Raw genomic sequence first — 17638 nt, forward strand, 5'->3', positions numbered from 1 at the left:
GCATGGACTTTAAATCAAGAGCCTCCTTTGGAATGGTTCTGATGTACCCATGAAATTGTCATCACTTCTAATAAATGTTCCATGACTTTACCTTAGCGTTCCCAGTGCTCCTGCCTGAAACCTAAAGAGATGAAATGACCTAATTGAAAAAGCTGAACCCATAAGTCTCCAAGGGTGAATATGCCTTTGTAAACCTGAAGTCTCCTGAGATCCCCTTGTTTGCAACATGCAAGAAGGCTTTGGTGTGCTAAGCCTGCCTTTAGTGTCAAGCAGACTTTCAATTAGCAAATTATAAGTGTGCACAGAGCTTTAACATATCAGGTGTTCTTCAATCCACTGATAAATTAACCTGCAGCAAGAGGATGGGGGTGCAAGTTATGGGGCACTTGGAGCTATAAATCTACTGGATGGACTCACATATGTCGCTGCCATCACACTTGCTTCCCAATTCTCTTTTTTAATACATAGAAATTATTTAAAAACATGAAGTTGTATATTAATCCATGGATGATGACAATACTTACTGTCTTAGGTAGATTTTCTGGACTGAAAACATGCACATCCTAGAAGCTGAGAGTTACAATTTATTTGGCAAACTTTCTGAGGACCTAAGCCTGGGAGGCAGCCTCTTGGATTCCTCTGGGGTAAGGGAGGATCCAGAATATATAGGAGTTTTTGTGATAAAGGCCAGGTAGTCAGAACATTAAAAGATTACTATTTTTTGTTTGTTTGTTCTTGTTGTTTTGTTTTTTAGGGCTGCACCCACAGCAAATGAAAGTTCCCAGGGTAGGGGTCCAGTCAGAGCTACAGCTCTCAGCCTACGCTACAACCATGGCAATGTGGGATCTGAGCTGTATCTGTGACCTATATTGCTCATACCAATGCCAGATCTCCAACCCACAGAGCAAGGCCAGGGATCGAACCCACATCCTCATGGATACTCGTCGGATTGCTTTCCACTGGGCGACAACAGGAACTTCCCATAAACCCTTTAAACTGGATTTTTTTTTATGCAAATAGGAATCAAAACTGTGTTTTGACAATTGGAGTCTGGTGCGGTAAAGTAGGCATTCTGGCAGTTGTGAAAGATATCTTCTTTGAGAAGAGTCAGGAAGCTTCTTATCACCTAGAGGATGCCATATGTGATTTGAAGACACTAGCTGTTGAAATTGTGTAATAAGTAGAAAAGTCCAAAATTTTCTTCTAACCTGAATAAACCAGACCTTCTCAAAAGCCAAATTAAGCCTGACTTTGGTTGGCTCTTTCTAAGAGATGCTTTATTTTTTCATCACCAGCAAGACACACATGCAGGAGGCTTTGTGCAAAAAAAGCATAGTCCTGAAATATTAGATATAGAATTGTAATTTTTTTTTTTTTTGTCTTTTTGCCTTTTCTAGGGCTGCTCCTGGAAGTTCCCAGGCTAGGGGTCTAATCGAAGCTGTAGCCGCTGGCCTAGCCAGAACCACAGCAACACAGGATCCGAGCCACACCTGCAACCTACAACACAGCTCACGGCAACGCTGGATCCTTAACCCACTGAGCAGGGCCAGGGGTCGAACACGCAACCTCATGGTTTCTAGTTGGATTTGTTAACCACTGAATCATGACGGGAACTCCAGAACTGTAATGTTTTTATATTGAGAAGTTTTAAAATTATTTAAAAATTCCAAGATGAGTTTAACAGATACGTTGTACCCAGTGATCAATGTTAACAACCGACTCTCAAGAAGAAAACAAAACATAGATTTGTGAGACTTGATTTCTGTTATTTGGTGTCAAATTTCTGGCTGGCTGTGACATCATTGAACAGGGAGCTGGGAGGAGCTGGACGCAACCCACCCCTCCCACTGTGATGCAGCTCGCCTGCCACTGAGTGGCCCCAACAACCTCCATTAACAAGTATTAACAATTTCCACATGACATTTTTTTCACCAAAGAAACAAAACATTATAAATAATGTTGAGGAGTTCTGGCTGTGGTGGGTTAAGGATCCAGCGTTGCTGCTGTGGCATAGGTCACAGCAGCAGCTCAGATTCTATCCCTGGCCCGGGAACTTCCAAGTGCTGCCAGTACGGCCATTAAAAAAAATTGTTTTTTTTTTCTTTCCTTTATCAATTTTATTTTATTGTTTGTAGGATGTCCTTTTTTTTTTTAGATTTTTATTTTTTCCATTACAGTTGATTTAGTGTCTTGTCAATTTCTACTGTACAGCAAAGTGACCCAGTCAAATGTACCAATTTACATTCCCACCAACAGTGTAGGAGGGTCACTTTGCTGTACAGTAGAAATTGACAGGATACTAAATCAAAGATATATATATTCTTTTTCTCACATTATCCTCCATCATAAGCAACTAGTTATAGCTCCCTGTGCTAAGCAGTATCTTACTGCTTATCCACTCCAAATGCAATGGGTTGCATGTATCAACCCCAAACTCCCAATCCATCCCAACCCTCCCCCTCCCCCTTGGCAGCCACAAGGCTGTTCTCCAAGTCCATGAGTTTCTTTTCTGTGGGAAGGTTCATTGTGGCATATATTATATTTCAGATATAAGTGATATCATATGATTTTGTCTTTCTGTTTCTGATTTACTTCACTTAGCATGAGAGTCTCTAGTTCCATCCATGTTGCTGCAAATGACATTATTTTGTTCTTTTTTATGATTGAGTAGTATTCCATTGAGTATATATATCACATCTTCTTAATCCTTTCATCTGTTGGTGGACATTTAGGTTGTTTCCACGTCTTGGCTATTGCAAACAGTGCTTCAATGAACATACGGGTGTGTGTATCTTTTTCACTGAAAGTTTTGTCTGGAAAAATGCCCAGGAGTGAGATTGCTAGGTCATATTTATTCTATAAATATAGTTCTATATTAGTTTTCTGAGGAACCTCCATACAGTTTTCCATAATGGTTGTACCAATTTACATTCCCACCAACAGTGTAAGAGGGTTCCCTTTTCTCCACACCCTCTCCAACATTTGTTAGTTGACCTGCCAATCATGTCCATTCTGACTGGTGTGAGGTGGTACCTCATTATAATTTTCATTTGCATTTCTCTAATAATCATTGATGTTGAGCATTTTTTCATGTGCTCGTTGGCCATCTCTATATCTTCTTTGGAGAAATGTCTATTCAGGTCTTTCACCCATTTTTCAGTTGGGTTGGGTTTTTTTTGCTGTTGAATTTTATAAGTTGTTTGTATATTGTGGAGGTTAAGCCCTTGTCAGTTGCATCATTTGAAACTATTTTCTCCCATTCCATAGTTTGTCTTTTTTTTTTTTATGGTTTCCTTTGCTGTGCAAAACTTGTCAGTTTGATTATGTCCCATTGGTTTATTTTTGCTTCTATTTCTATTGCCTTGGGAGACTGATCTGAGAAAATATTTGTACGGCTGATGTCAGAGAATGTTTTGCCTATGTTCTCTTCTAGGAGTTTTATGGTGTCCTGTCTTAAGTTTAAGTCTTTAAGCCATTTTGAGTTTATTTTTGTGCATGGTATGAGGGTGTATTTTGCTTTCATTGATTTACATGAGGCTGCCAGTTTTCCCAGCCCCACTTGCTGAAAAGACTGTCTTTTTTTCCCATTTTATTTATTTATTTACTTGTCTTTTTAGGGCCCCACCTGCAGTATATAGAGGTTCCCAGGCTAGGGGTCGAATTGGAGATGTAGCTGTCAGCCTACACCACAGCCACAGCAACTCGGAATCTGAGCTGTGACTGTGACCTACACCACAGCTCACAGCAACGCCTGATCCTTAACCCGCTGAGCGAGGCCAGGGATTGAACCTGCATCCTCATGGATACTAATCAGATTCATTTCCCCTAAGCCACAACGGGAACTCCTCCTTTTCCCATTTAAAATTCTTGCCACCTTTGTCGAAGATTAATTGACCGTAGGTGTCTGGGCAAAAAAATTTCTTTTTTAAGTATAAATAAAGTTGAAACCCTCCTTGTTTCTCTTCACAGATCCATCTTACCTTCCTTCGTAGAGACAACACTATCAAGACTCTGGTATGTATCCTTTGAGATTATATTTTTATACTTTTACTACATGTACTTTGTTCTGCTTTTCATGTCTGAATCTTGCCTAGTTCTGCCTGTTGTAATTTTCTTAAACACTCTGAGTTTCTGTTTTCTCAGCTGTAAGGATGCTCTTGTTTGCTCTGCCTGCTGTATGAGAGTGTTGTAAGGATGCAGCAGGATAATGTAGAGAAAATGCTCTGTAGTATGCAAAGTGTGTATAATTGTTTGGAAGTAGAATTACAGATAGGACCTCAGTTGATGCCCTGGGTTTCATTTGAACGCACTTAAATCTAGTTTCTGGTTCTACTGCATTCGACATGCTGTCTACCCCTCACTCCCCAGTCCAGGCCAGGCCCCCCATGTTTGATGTCCGACAGTCACTGTGGTCTCTGGGTGGCTGAGCTGTGTGATTGGACTAACAGCCCATGTGCTCCATGGCATTGCAGCATCCCTATGAGATTAGATGCCACATAGCTGCTTTTTTTCCAGAGCTGCTCTCTCCTAAGGGCAACCTGACTGACAGCCTTTCCAGCCTGTTTCAAACTGTTCTCAGCTAAGTCTCTCACTCAAGTGGTGCCATGGACTTTCTTTCTCTCACAGATTCAGGACAACCCACCTTGTCATTTGGGGGAAAGTTTTCAGCTTTGAAGCATTTGCATCCAGCCTGGCACACATAGTCAGAGACCATTACAATGGCTTCCCCCGCCTCGACCTGGCCCCCCTGCTCCTCTCCCCTGTGTCTCTGTTCCTGCTCTGCCCTGCACAGAATCCCAGACTCGGCCAAGGGAAAAGAGGGCTGGGGGTAGGGGTGGGGGACAAAGAGGGAGAGGCTGGAGAATGTCCTGGAATTCTTGCTAAACCAACTTTAAAGAATTAGAAAGGAGGAGTTCCCATTGTGGCTCCGTGGGTTAAGAACTTGACATAGTGTCCATGAGGATGCAGGTTATTATCCCTGGGCTTACTCAGTGGGTTAAGGATCTGGTGTTGCCTCAAACTGTGGTGTAGCTTGCAGAGGCGGCTCAGATCTGGTGTTGCTGTGGCTGTGGCTGTGGTATACGCCAGCAGCTGCAGCTCTGATTCGAGCCCTAGCCTGGAAACTTCCATATGCTGCAGGTGAGGCCCTAGAAAAAAAATTTTTAAAAAAGCTAGAAAGAAGAATTTTAACCACGTGTTGAAGAAATGAGTATAAAGTCTCATTCTTTTATTTATAGACTAGAATTTTGTTTTAAAAATGAGAACAGTGATGTTTTGGTGACAAAATGCAGGAGACTTATTTAATTCTCTGAGACCTAAACCTGCAAATGTTAGGTAGGCGTGGAAGGAGGTGTGAGCTGAGTGACCACGTGGCTGCTCTTCCCCAAGGTCCGGGGAAGAGCAGGTGAGCCTTGTCCTTCTTGCCACCCAGGGTGGCATGAACCCTATTCATTTCATAAGTGTATTCTGAGCAGATCCCTCCTGCCCAGAGCCTGACCGGGTGATGTCCTGTGCTCATGGGCTTAAATCGCAGGGCCAGAGACAGACACTTGATAATGAAAATAAAAGTGAACATTCCAGTTATTAGTAAATGCTCTGTCAAGATTTTTTCACAAAGTGATGAAAGAGCAACTGGGGTTATCAGGGAAGGTCTTTTTGAAAGAGTGACGAAAAAGCTGAGATCTGGGGAGTTTCCATCGTGGCTCTGTGATAATGAACCTGACTCTTATCCATAATGATGCTGGTTCGATCCCTGGCCTCGCTCAGTGGGTCAGGGATCCCGTGTTGCCATGAGCTGTGCTGTAGGTCACGTACGCAACTTGGATCCCGAGTTGCTGTGGCTGTGGCATCAGCTGGCAGCTCTAATTCCAATTTGACCCCTAGCCTGGGAACTTTCATATGCTGTGGGCCTGGCCCTAAAAAGCAAAAATAAGGAGTTCCCGTCATGGTGCAGTGGTTAACGAATCCGACTAGGAACCATGAGGTTGCGGGTTCGGTCCCTGCCCTTGCTCAGTGGGTTAACGATCCGGCGTTGTCGTGAGCTGTGGTGTAGGTTGCAGACGCGGCTCGGATCCTGCGTTGCTGTGGCTCTGGCGTAGGCCAGTGGCTACAGCTCTGATTCGACCCCTAGCCTGGGAACCTCCATATGCCATGGGAGCGGCCCAAAGAAATAGCAAAAAGACAAAATATATATATATAAATAAATAAATAAATAAATAAATAAATGAAGCTGAGATCTGAATGATGAGAAAGAACAAGTCATGGCGTCCCCTTCAGGGTTCAATGGTAACGAACCTGACTAGCATCCATGAGGATTAGGGTTTGGTCCCTGGCCTTGCTCAGTGGCTTAAGGATCCAGCGTTGTCATGAGCTGTGGTGTGGGTCACAGAAGTGGCTTAGATCTGGCGTTGCTGTGGCTATGGTGTAGGCTGGGGGCTGTAGCTCCAATTCAACCTCTAGCTTGAGAACTCCCATGTGCTGTAATTTTGACCCTAAAAAGCAAAAAAAGAAAGAAAGAAAGAAAGAACGAAAGAAAGCAAGCAAGCAAGCAAGCCAAGTAATGTCATGGTGTGGGAGCACAGGGGGCAGAGGCTCAACTGCTGCCAAGGACCGAAAGTAGGACCACGCTTCACAGGTCCCCACGGGAGGAGAAGGATGGCCAGTGAGGCTGGAGGGAGGAGGTGCGTAAGCAGAAGGGGCTGGGGCCAGAGCTGTCCAGCAGGGCTGGAGTCCTAAGTCTGGAAATTGGGTCCAGGGTGAGGTCTGCCTTGGGGAGTTTCTGGGCCATGAGGAAGCCACAGTTCTCTGATCAGGGCGTTTAGCCAACTTGGCTTGAGGACCAGCTTTTGTGGGTAAAGGGCACACCCTGGGGAGATGAGAGCTTTTAGAGGAGTGGTACCTGGCCTGGAGGAAGAGCCTAGCCGGCCCTGGGTGAGTGGGGGATGGTCCCAAGTGACCGAAGGGAACCCCCAGAACAAGGAGGACAGACAGACTCCACAGGCACTACAGAAGCATCAGCTCTGCCCCCACGCAGGCCACGCTGCAGACACGGGCAGCAGACTGGCTCTAGAGCCTCTCACTGGAGGGTGGAGCTCCAGTGGACTGAAAGCTCTGGCTCATTTAGGGCACATCCTCTCCCCCCTGCCCCCCCCCCCAATCCCCAGGGCCAAACCTGAAGTTGGCAGGTCACTTTGGCAGGGAGAGCTTCTCTACAGCGCTGGGCAGACTGAGCGTGACAACAGAGATGGAAAGAATCTTGCTTCTTGAGAGTCAGGAACAAAATCAGGGCTTGACATTTTAAGATTTGGTTTTGTATCTCACAGGCAGGTATGCCCTGGTGTATGTCAGACACGAGTTGAAGCTTTTTTTTTTTCTGTTTTTCTTTTTTGGTTGCCCCATAGCATATAGAGTTCCCTGGCCAGGGATCAAATCCCAGCCACAGAATTGACCTAAGCTGCAGCTGCGGCAATGCCAGATCCTGAACTTGCCGTGCTGGGCAAGGGATTGAACCTGCATCCCAGCGCTTCCAAAACACTGCCGATCCTGTTGCGCCACAGTGAGAGCTCCTCATTGTGCTTTTAACTAACCAATTTGGAAGACTTTAGGAAAGGCAGCTAAAACTAAAAACTAGGGCTCAGAATAAGCAAATCCCTAAGGAACAAGATCACAGCTGTCTTAATCCAGCCTCCCAGCCACAACATTCTCCTCTAGGATGAAACAGAAACGCTTCCCCTTGCCTCACCTCTATTCAGGCGTGTGTGCTCACCCCTCCCTCTGCCGACATCCCAAACCTCAGGATGCAGTGCAGGATTCAAGAGGGAAGGTGCCCAGCGGAACTTCCTACCGGTCTCAAGTGACTTTCAAGTTGCAGAAATAGGAGTTCCGTTATGACTCATACTAGTCGGTAAGGAACCTGGCTAGTATGCATGAGGACTCGAGTTTGACCCCTGGCCTGCTCAGTGGGTTGAGGATCTGGCATTTCTGTGAGATGTGGTGCAGGCTGAAGACATGGCTTGGATCTGGCTTTGCTGTGGCTGTGGTATAGGCTGGCAACTGCAGCTCTGATTCCACCCCTAGCCTGGGAAACTCCATATGCCACAGGTGGGGCCCTAAAAAGGCAGTCGATCAATCAATCACTCATTTGTAGAAATGGTATTTAGCTTGGAGCCGCTTGGGTGTTGTGTGTTTTATGTGTTGTGTGCTCTGTGTGTGTGTGTGTGTGTGTGTGTGTGTGTGGTATGTTGTATGGTGTATGTTGTGTGTGTGTGTGTGTGTGTGTGTGTGTGTGTGGTGTGTTGTATGGTGTATGTTGCGTGTGGTGTGTGTGTGTGTGTTGGGGAGGTTGCATTCTCTCTGAAGACTGCACCCCAAAGCCAGTCTTTCCTGACCCACTAATGAGGTTTCCTGAATGGCAGAGAAATAGCCTCTCCCAACATGAAAGGAGCCAGTCCCAGAAAAATCTCTGGCGAGACAGAAAGATCTGAACAAACAGAGACCAGACATTGATTTAATGCAGATGCTGACACTACAAGGAACACGGGGAGGAAAGGGAAACTTGGGGGAGAAACAGGGGCATCTTTTGAAAGAAAGGAGAAAACAAAGGAATCAATCACAAGACCAACAGTTGGCAGAGCAGCAATCCTAACCCTGCCACCTAGAGACCCTACAGGGTGAGGGAAAGCGAGGAGCGTTGGTGGAGGACAAAGAACCCACCCCAAACCTGAAGTCTGCTCCCCCAGGCGGCAAAGCTACCCTCTTCCTGCTAAGGAGGAGTGAGGCTCCAACTGCACTCCGCTGGCAGATGGAGCTACAGACAAATTATATTCTGTTATTAAGCACATAGACTGAACTGAAGCACGTAGTTACAAAATTACCCATCTGCCCTTATTGAATGATATTTAAATGACCCTTTTGCATTTAAAGTGCCATTAGGGAGATGGGTAGTCAGGGTGGGGGAGGGGGCCGGGATGGAGAACCTCAAAAATGAGCTGCATTCTGCCCTGCAAAAAGCCAGCCTGGTCTGGGAGTCTCCTGCCTTTCCTACCCGCTGGAGAGCAGGGAAGCGGGGAGGAGGCAGGGACAGAGTTAATGCCCTGGGGTGGAATTTCCATCAGCAGGGTTGAGGGTGCCCAGCGGGACTGAGTCAGTGGGTGAGTCACAACCCTGCTCCACCCAGGAGCAAACCCACAGTGGAGCCTTTCAGGGCAAAGGTGTGAATCATGCCTGAGCATCAGGCTGTGCAATGCTGACAACGTGATGTCACCTCTGTGGTCCTACTGGCCCACAGGATGGCGGTGGGGACAGTGATTGAATCTGAGTCAAGTTCAACTCTAGTAAGTTAACCTCTGCAAGGTCAACATCTGCTCCACGCTTTTTGGCCAGCCAGCAATCTTGAAATGAGTGCAGATGGTTTAGTTAATGAGGCTTTGATAATGGAAGCCTGGGTCCTGATTAAATTTTGTGCAGCCTGTATTTGTGGACACCAGTGTATCCTGCTGGATTTCTCAGACTTCTCAACTCTATGTCAAAAATTATAGCAGCAAATGCCCTTTGAAAAAGTTCCTACTGTGTGGCGCGACGGGACCGGTGGTGTCTCTGCAGCACCAGGATGCAGGTTCAATCCCCAGTCCAGCACAGTGGGTTAAAGGCTCTGGCATTGCCACAGCTGTGGCTTGGGTTGTAGCTGCAGCTCGAATCTGATCCCTGGCTCAGATCCCTGGCCTGGGAACTCCATATGCCATGGAATGGCCAAAAAAGAAAAATAAATAAATAAATAAATAAATAAATAAATAAAAATGCTTAAAAAGAAACTATGCTACAGATGAATTATCTGAAATCTACACATGAACAACTTTGTGTATATATATACATATATACCTATATATACATACATATACATATTGTAATATGTATACATACATATATATATTATACTAACTGCTATTGTACCTGTATATGTAGGTCTATGTGTGTATACATACTCAAAGTTGTTCACTGTAGCATTTTTCATTGCAATGGTAAATGTCCACAAATCAATAGTCAACAGTAGTATATTCTATTCTATTTTATTTTACTTTATTTTTTGCTTTATAGGGCCACACCTGCTGCACACGGAAGTTCCCAGGCTGGGGTTCAAATCGGAGCTGCAGCTGCTGGCCAACACCACATCCACAGCAACTTAGGGTCCTAGCCGAATCTGTGAGCTACACCACAGCTCACGGCAATGCCGGATCCTTAACCCACTGAGTGAGGCCAGGGATCAAACCTGTATCCTCATGGATACTAGTTGGGTTCATTACTACCGAGCCACGATGAGAACTCCAACAGTAGGGTATTTTAAATTAGATTATGGCCCGTCTGTACAGTGGGATGTATGGAGATGTTAACAAGAAAGAAGTATATTGATATGTGTTAGCTACTATTACATGCTATTATTTTTTTGAACATGTTTAAGACATGCTAAGTGAAAGAAAACTGTGTGACTGAAAAAATAATTCAGTGGGGGCCCATTTCTATATATATAAAAAAAGACAGACACAAATATAAATATATATTTAGGCTCAGGCTGTCTCTGAAAAAAACGAGGAAAATAGCTCAGTTATTAAACTGAGTCCATAGAGGGACTGGTGGGCTAGTGAAAGTGGAGAGTTGTGAGGGAGAATTTGTTTGTTCAAATAGTTTTTTACTTAATATTTCTTTTAAAATTTGCCAAGTGATTAGCAATGAGATCCTGCTGTGTAGCACTGGAAACTATGTCTGTCACTTATGATGGAGCATGATAATGTGAGAAAAAAGTATGTATACATGTATGTGTAACTGGCTCACCATGCTGTACTGTAGAAAAAAAAAAACTGTGTTGGGGAAATAACAATTAAAAATAAATAAATAAAAGACACCAAAAGAGGAAACTAAATAAAAAATATGCCAAATGCTAAAGACAAAATGCATCCAATATTCAGACACCAAACTATCATTACTAACTCACTGCTTGATGAAAAGATACTTTAAAAATGGCTCCAAGTTTCCAGAAATAAGGATTCAAGTGCCGCCAGAGCAACTTCAGTGTTAATTTTTTATGCTGCCATGTCTTCTCTTTAGCACCGTTTTCAAGGAATTGGGGCATTCTTTTTCCAGATATTTCCTTTCTCAATAATTCAATCATTGATCTAATAATAAAAGGAAGCTATTAGAGACTCTGTGTGCCAGATATTACTCATGCTTGATAAATTGCATGCCCAAAGGAATATGAAAGGAGCACATCAACAAAAATAGAATTTAATTCGCATTGATTAAAACAATGTGTGCCAAACAGCTTTTTATGTGGAAGAGGAAAAATAGCAGCATATATGAAGAAATCTAACAACTAAACATGGGAAATTATAGCCCTCATAGACATGAATTATTTGATGGGTTTTTCCTTGATTATTTATTTTGCATCAGGTATTGTTTTTTATTTATTGTTTTATTTATTATTTTGTTAATTTTTTTTTCTTTTCTTTTTATGGCCACACCAGCATCATATTCCCAGGCTACAGGCTACATATTCCCAAGGTCTACACCACAGCTTGCAGCAATGCCAAACCACTGAGTGAGGCCAGGGACCAAACTTGCATTCTCACAGATACTGTGTCAGGTTCTTACCCACTGAGCCACAAGGAGAATTCCTGTTTGTTATTTATTTTGCATCAGGTTTTGTTTTTATTTATTATTCTATTATTCTATTTATTATTTATTTTGTGGCAGGCCTTATTTTGTGTCAGGCATTATGCTGAGGATGTTTACATCAGGTGTCATGCAGGACAGTATGGTGAAAGGAAGAGAAAAATTAAAATGATAATTACAAAGCAATGCAATAGGAGGTAGAGGCCAAAAGCAGAGTACATTTTAGCAAGCACAAAATGCATAGAACGCAAAACACATTTTAGCAGGTACAAAATAAAGGAATGAGATATTGAGCGAAGGCAAGAAGGCTGCTATTCCTGGGTGTGAAGTGTCTCAAGCTGCCCTCTAGTAAGCACCTCAAACCTAACACGCCCCACGCTGTGCTGAGCTTCTTACCCTCTCCACCTCCCCCACGGGCCCCTCCTGTGGTCTGCTTCTTCTAGTCATGGCAACCGCATCATTCAGAGGCTCAAGCCACGTGCCTAAGAGTCACTGTTGTATCTTCTCTATAACCCGTGTCCAAAGTGTCAGCAAATCCTTCTGATGCCTCTGAAAGGATCCTGAATCTGATCGGGTCTCACCAGCTCTGCCACTTCCATCCTGATCCAAGCTACCACCATCTCTCCTAGGGCTGCCCCACTTCAATCTATTCTCAGCAGAGCGGACAGAATGATCCATTTATACAGTAAGTCAGATCATGCATGTAATTCTCCAGCTCCAAACCCTCCAGCCATCCCCATTTCACTCTCTCTCTTTCCCTCTTTATCTTTCATGGCTGCACTTGTGGCATAGGAAGTTCCTGGGCCAGGGATTGAATCCAAGTCACAGCTGCAGCCTATACCACATCTGCAGCAACACTGGACCTTTAACCCACGGTGTAGGGCTGGGGATTGAATCCAATGGCTGGAGCCACTGCAGTCTAATTCTCAACCCACTGCACCGTGGTGGGAACTCCCCCATTTCACTCTGGTAAAAACTGAGTGGTAAAGTCCTCACGGTGGCCGACCAAGGCCCCGAGTGATCTGATGTTTTCCTCTCTTAGCCCGCTCACCTTCCACTACTGCCCTCTGCCCACTCCTATCCACCCACGGAGTCCTGTGCCCCGTTTGTGCCCACTCCCCCACTCCCTGGCACACTGGGTCTGTCCCTTCAGTTTTTATTCAATGACCCACCTTGATAAGTCATTCTAATCCTCTTATATACAACTGCAATCTCTCCTATTATACCCCATCCCTCTTATTTTTAATTCTACTCAAGGTACATATAATGATCAAGCACACTCCGCGTTCTACTGTTTAATTTTTTATCTGCCACCTACAACCTGTCCCCAGAAGATTAGCTCCAGGCTCGTGGAACTTTTTTCTGTTTTTTCACTGCTGGGTCCGCAGAACCTAGTAACACTCAGAATATCATAGGCATTCCATAAAAAGGCGTGAAATTCATAAATGAATGAGTAAGGTCTGAATAGAGTGAGAAATGATCACAGTCAAGGTTGAAGAGCTGCACAAGGGCCCAGCTGCACAAGGGCCCAGCTGTTGAAGGTGCTGTGCTAAGAACTTCAAACCTCATCAGAAGATAGAGGAACAAGAGACATGGTTATACCTTTTGTGTGTATGTGAATATATACAACATTAAGAATTCAGTGGAGTAGAGGAAAGTATGTCTGGTATTTTTGTTGTAAATATCTCTGCTGCATCAGTTTTGTGCTGCAACCAATTTTGCTGCACAGCTAACTGACTCTAAGACAGTTTTGCTCTAAAAGATAAAATAACTGGTTGACCGTTTGGGTTCAGGGCCATAAAAGATAATATAAAGGATAAGGTTCCCATAGTGGCTCAGTGGTAACTAACCCGACTAGTACCCATGAGGACACCGGTTCGATCCCTGGCCTCACTCAGTGGGTTAAGGATCCAGCGTTGCCATGAGCTGTGGTGTAGGTCGAAGATCTGGTTTTGTTGTGGCTGTGGTGTAGGCCAGCAGCTACAGTGCCAATTCTATCCCTAAAAAGATGGCCCCAAAAAGACCAAAAAAAAAAAAAAAAATCCAAGATAATATAAAAGAGGCAGCTAGTAATTCACAGCCGTCTTCAAGCGCATTAATGAGCAATTCTTTGGTTGATTTAGACACACCAGCTTGTTCTCTCATGCTGTCTTTACCAAATTTATCAACATTAGCAATGTTAGAAGTTGGAGGGAAAAGAAAAATCATGCCTCTCCCATCCCTTTCCCCCAAAGAAATGGTTTTGTAATTTCTGATTAATGTAAGTTTCTTGAAAACATGAATTTTTTTCCTCTGCTATTTGATAAAGGAGAATGTGATGTAGATGGGAATTTTGGCATTTGGCACAGCATCAGGCTTAGATGACTGGATGAGATATAAGGACGAGGCATGTGAGTGTAGCCCAGACGTGTTCTACCAGTTACATATATTGATGAGAAATAGCAATATCCCTCTGTTCCTTGTATGGCCAGGGAAATCTGAAAAGATTTATAGCAGATTGTTTTTATATCATAAAGAACTTACATCTGACATTAGATCCCATTAGTTTTTTTTTTTTAGGGCCACACCTGCAGCATATGGAGGTTCCCAGGGTAGGGGTCGAATCGGAGCTGCAGCTGCCAGCCTATGCCACAGCCACAGCAACGCAGCATTCGAACCACATCTTCGACCTCCACCACAGCTCATGGCAATGCTGAGATCCTGAATTCTTTATGATCAACTTTGAGAAAGGTGATGTCATTGCTTTCTCTAAGACATACCCCGATACAGCTATAATCCTGAATCTATACATTTTAGATGTATTCAAATATTTCTGTTTGTTTGTTTGTTTTCTGTGGCTGCATTCCTGGCATGTGGAAGTTCCTGGGCCACAGACTGAATCTGAGTTGCAGCTATGCCAACACTGGATCCTTCATCCACTACATTGGGCCAGGCATCAAACCCACACCTCTGGCCTCTGCCACAACCAAAGCCACTGCTGTCAGGTTCTTAACCCGCTGCACCACAGCGGGAACTCCTGTATTTTCATTTTTTACAATAAAATTTTTTGTAATTAATTTTTCATGTTTCATTATGCCCTTTTTACCTTTTTTTAAAAGTCATGTCCTTTTTATCTTTCATGACAAAATTGCCTTATGGCCAATTAGTTGTGCATTGAAGCTGATTGCAGCAAAGATTCTCACCACAAAAATTCCCAGAACTGGGAGAAAGGCAGGAAAAAGAAGAAGTTTTAAAAGTTATTGCAATGATATTTGACAGTGAGGGTGGAAAACATGCCAGATTCCAGAAATTTCAGAGTAGAATTCATGAAACATAGTAGTTAAATTAATGTGGATGATGAGGTAGAAGAGGCCCAAAGGTGACTGAATTTCTCGCCTGATGTTTGGGAATGTGTTTAAATGCCATTAAGTAAAGGGAGGACGTATGACCTGTAAGGACGGTACTAAAAGGCAATCAGGAGGCAATGTAGACTGGCTGGCTTCTGGACTTTATCATCGATCTCTCGCTCTGAGTCAGTTTTTGCATCTTGCACTAGCATCGTCCTGCATCAGATGCTGGACACACTAGCTGTGGTCGTCCTGGTCCTTAAATACATATTCCCTAATACGAACTGGAAGAAGGCTGGAAATGCAGTAAGCAATTCATACCTGAACTGGAGGTCCATGAAACTTACTAGATAACACTACAAAAGGTTATGATAGAGGGTGTCGGGGTTGCAGAAGGATGCAATTAGTTGTAAAAGCAATTCATAGCCTCCTGACTAGAGAAGAGGAAAAATAACAGGTGAGGGGCTGCTGACATTGTATTGCCGACACTATCTGACATGTTCGAGCTGGGTCACAATATTTGGGGCTGGGTTTGGGTCATAAAGCCATCTTGGGACATGTTTTGAATACATTTTGACTTGTCTGCATACTAAACAGGTAAACATTTCTTAGCTTCTGCAAAGAAACATACTTCCTCTCTTTTTTCCTGAGCTTTGTGACCCTCTCAGTGTATCTTCCATGTTCTAACTTAAAAAAAAATTTTTTTAATTAGGGTATGGTTGATTTACTATGTTGCGCCAATTTCTGCTGCACAGCAAAGTGACCTAGTCATACATATATATATACATTCTTTTCTATCATGCTCTATCCTAAGAGACTAGACATAGCTTCCTGTGCTATCCAGTAGGACCTTATTGTCTATCCATTCCAAACATAATAGTTTGCATCTACTAACCCCAAACTCACAGTCCCTCCCCCTCCTCCTTGGCAACCACAAGTCTGTTCTCCACGTCTGTGAGTCTGATTTCACCCCAGCCCGGGAACATCTATATGCCACAGGCATCCCTAAAAAGACAAAGTTAATTGATTGATTGATTGATTGATTGATTTTTAACTGGATAACATCTAAGCTCCTCCAAGCTCTGACATTCCAGGGTTCAATGACCAGTCTGACAGTCTCTGATTCCTGCTGGAGCCCTCTTTCCACCCCATCTTGCCTTCCTTGCTCTGAACTGACAGGCTCCTACTCAAACTAGGACCTACTCAAACACAGACCAAACTTGGACAGAGTCACTACCCTAAAACATGAGCAGCAGTGGGGTTGGGATAATCAGAGGGCTTCTCCAGTGGCTGCCATGGGTCAACAGAAATTTAAGGAAGATCTTCAGAGTTCCTGTTGTGGCACAGCAGAAACGAATCTGACTAGGAACCATGAGGTTGCAGGTTCGATCCCTGGTTTCACTCAGTGGGTTAAGGATCTGGTGTTGCTGTGAGCTGTGCTGTAGGTCGCAGATGCGGCTCAGATCTGATGTTGCTGTGGCTGTAGTGTAGGCCAGCAGCTACAGCTCTGATTGGACCCCTAGCCTGGGAACCTCCATGTGCCATGTGTGTCCTAAAAAGCAAAAAAAAAAAAAGAAAGAAAGAAAAGAAAAAAGCAAAAAAAAAAAAAGAAATATAAGGAATATCTAGAAGAATAAGGCAACATTGAAAACACTGCGTTAAACACAGTCAAAACAAGACAAACACTGAAAGCCAAGGATACATGCTAAGGCTGATGGTCCTGTGGACCTGCCAGCCATGAGCTGGCTGGAGGTCAAAAAAGAAGAGGGTCATGCGAGGAAGGAGGCAGCCGAGTGAAGAGGGAAAAATGGCCTGAGGGACACCAGTTAGAGGGCCAGGGTGGGTCAGATGCTGTCCAAGTGCTGGCTTCCAGGTAACCAACCTATGACAGACACTCCAACATGTAAAAAACATTATTTAAAACAATGATGTGGGGTTCCCACTGTGGCTCAGCCAGTTCAGAACTCAACTAGTATTCGTGAGAATGAGGGTTCAATCCCGGGCCTCGCTCAGTGGGTTAAGGATCCACTGTTGTCGCAAGCTGCAGCATAGGTCACAAGTGTGGCTCTGATCTGGCATTGTTGTTGCTGTGGTATAGGCCTGCCTCTGCAGCTCTGGTTTGACCCCTAGCCTGAGAACTTCCATATGCTGCAGGTGTGGCCGTAAAAAGAAAAATAAATGAATAAATAGAACAAATATGACTCTCCATCTGGGATTTCTCAAATAACAAACAAAACAACAACAAAAAACAATAGTAATAATAGCTACTCTAAATGAGCCCTTCCTACATGTCAGGCATAGACGATTATCCCATAAAATCCTCCCAACAATGCTATTAAATGGATAATAGCATCCTCATTTACAGATGAGAAAACTGAAATTTAACGAGGTTGAAGTAATATTCCCAAGGTCTCAAAATTAGTAAGATCTAAAATTTGAACTCAGAGATCACAAAGCCTCCACACTGCCTCTTTTCCAGTAACTTTCTAACTTTTTCATGGGTAAAATTCATGTCTGATAAAACCATCAAAAGCAGCAGTGTGTCAGGAAATGTTTAACAACCAGCTCTGAAAAAAAAAAAAAGATGTGTATAGATATATATGTGTAAATATATGTTTATATCAGATATAAAGGATACGGGGCACACAATT

At 43.7% G+C, this 17638-nt stretch overlaps 1 protein-coding gene across 1 annotated transcript in view; it reads left to right on the forward strand.

The window, feature by feature from the left end:
- PSD3 (pleckstrin and Sec7 domain containing 3) overlaps positions 1–17638 on the forward strand; it is a 626723-nt gene that overhangs the window by 58750 nt on the left and 550335 nt on the right. The window contains exon 2 of the mRNA XM_085004345.1: positions 3970–4014. The gene's annotated coding sequence lies outside the window, so the exon portion shown is untranslated. The remainder of the gene's footprint in view (positions 1–3969; positions 4015–17638) is intronic.

This window comes from Sus scrofa, chromosome 17 (genome assembly GCF_054392235.1).
Source record: "Sus scrofa isolate SSC_HxYL_T2T_F1_AM1 chromosome 17, Sscrofa_HxYL_maternal_Yorkshire_Landrace_v2.0, whole genome shotgun sequence".
NCBI lineage: Eukaryota > Metazoa > Chordata > Mammalia > Artiodactyla > Suidae > Sus > Sus scrofa.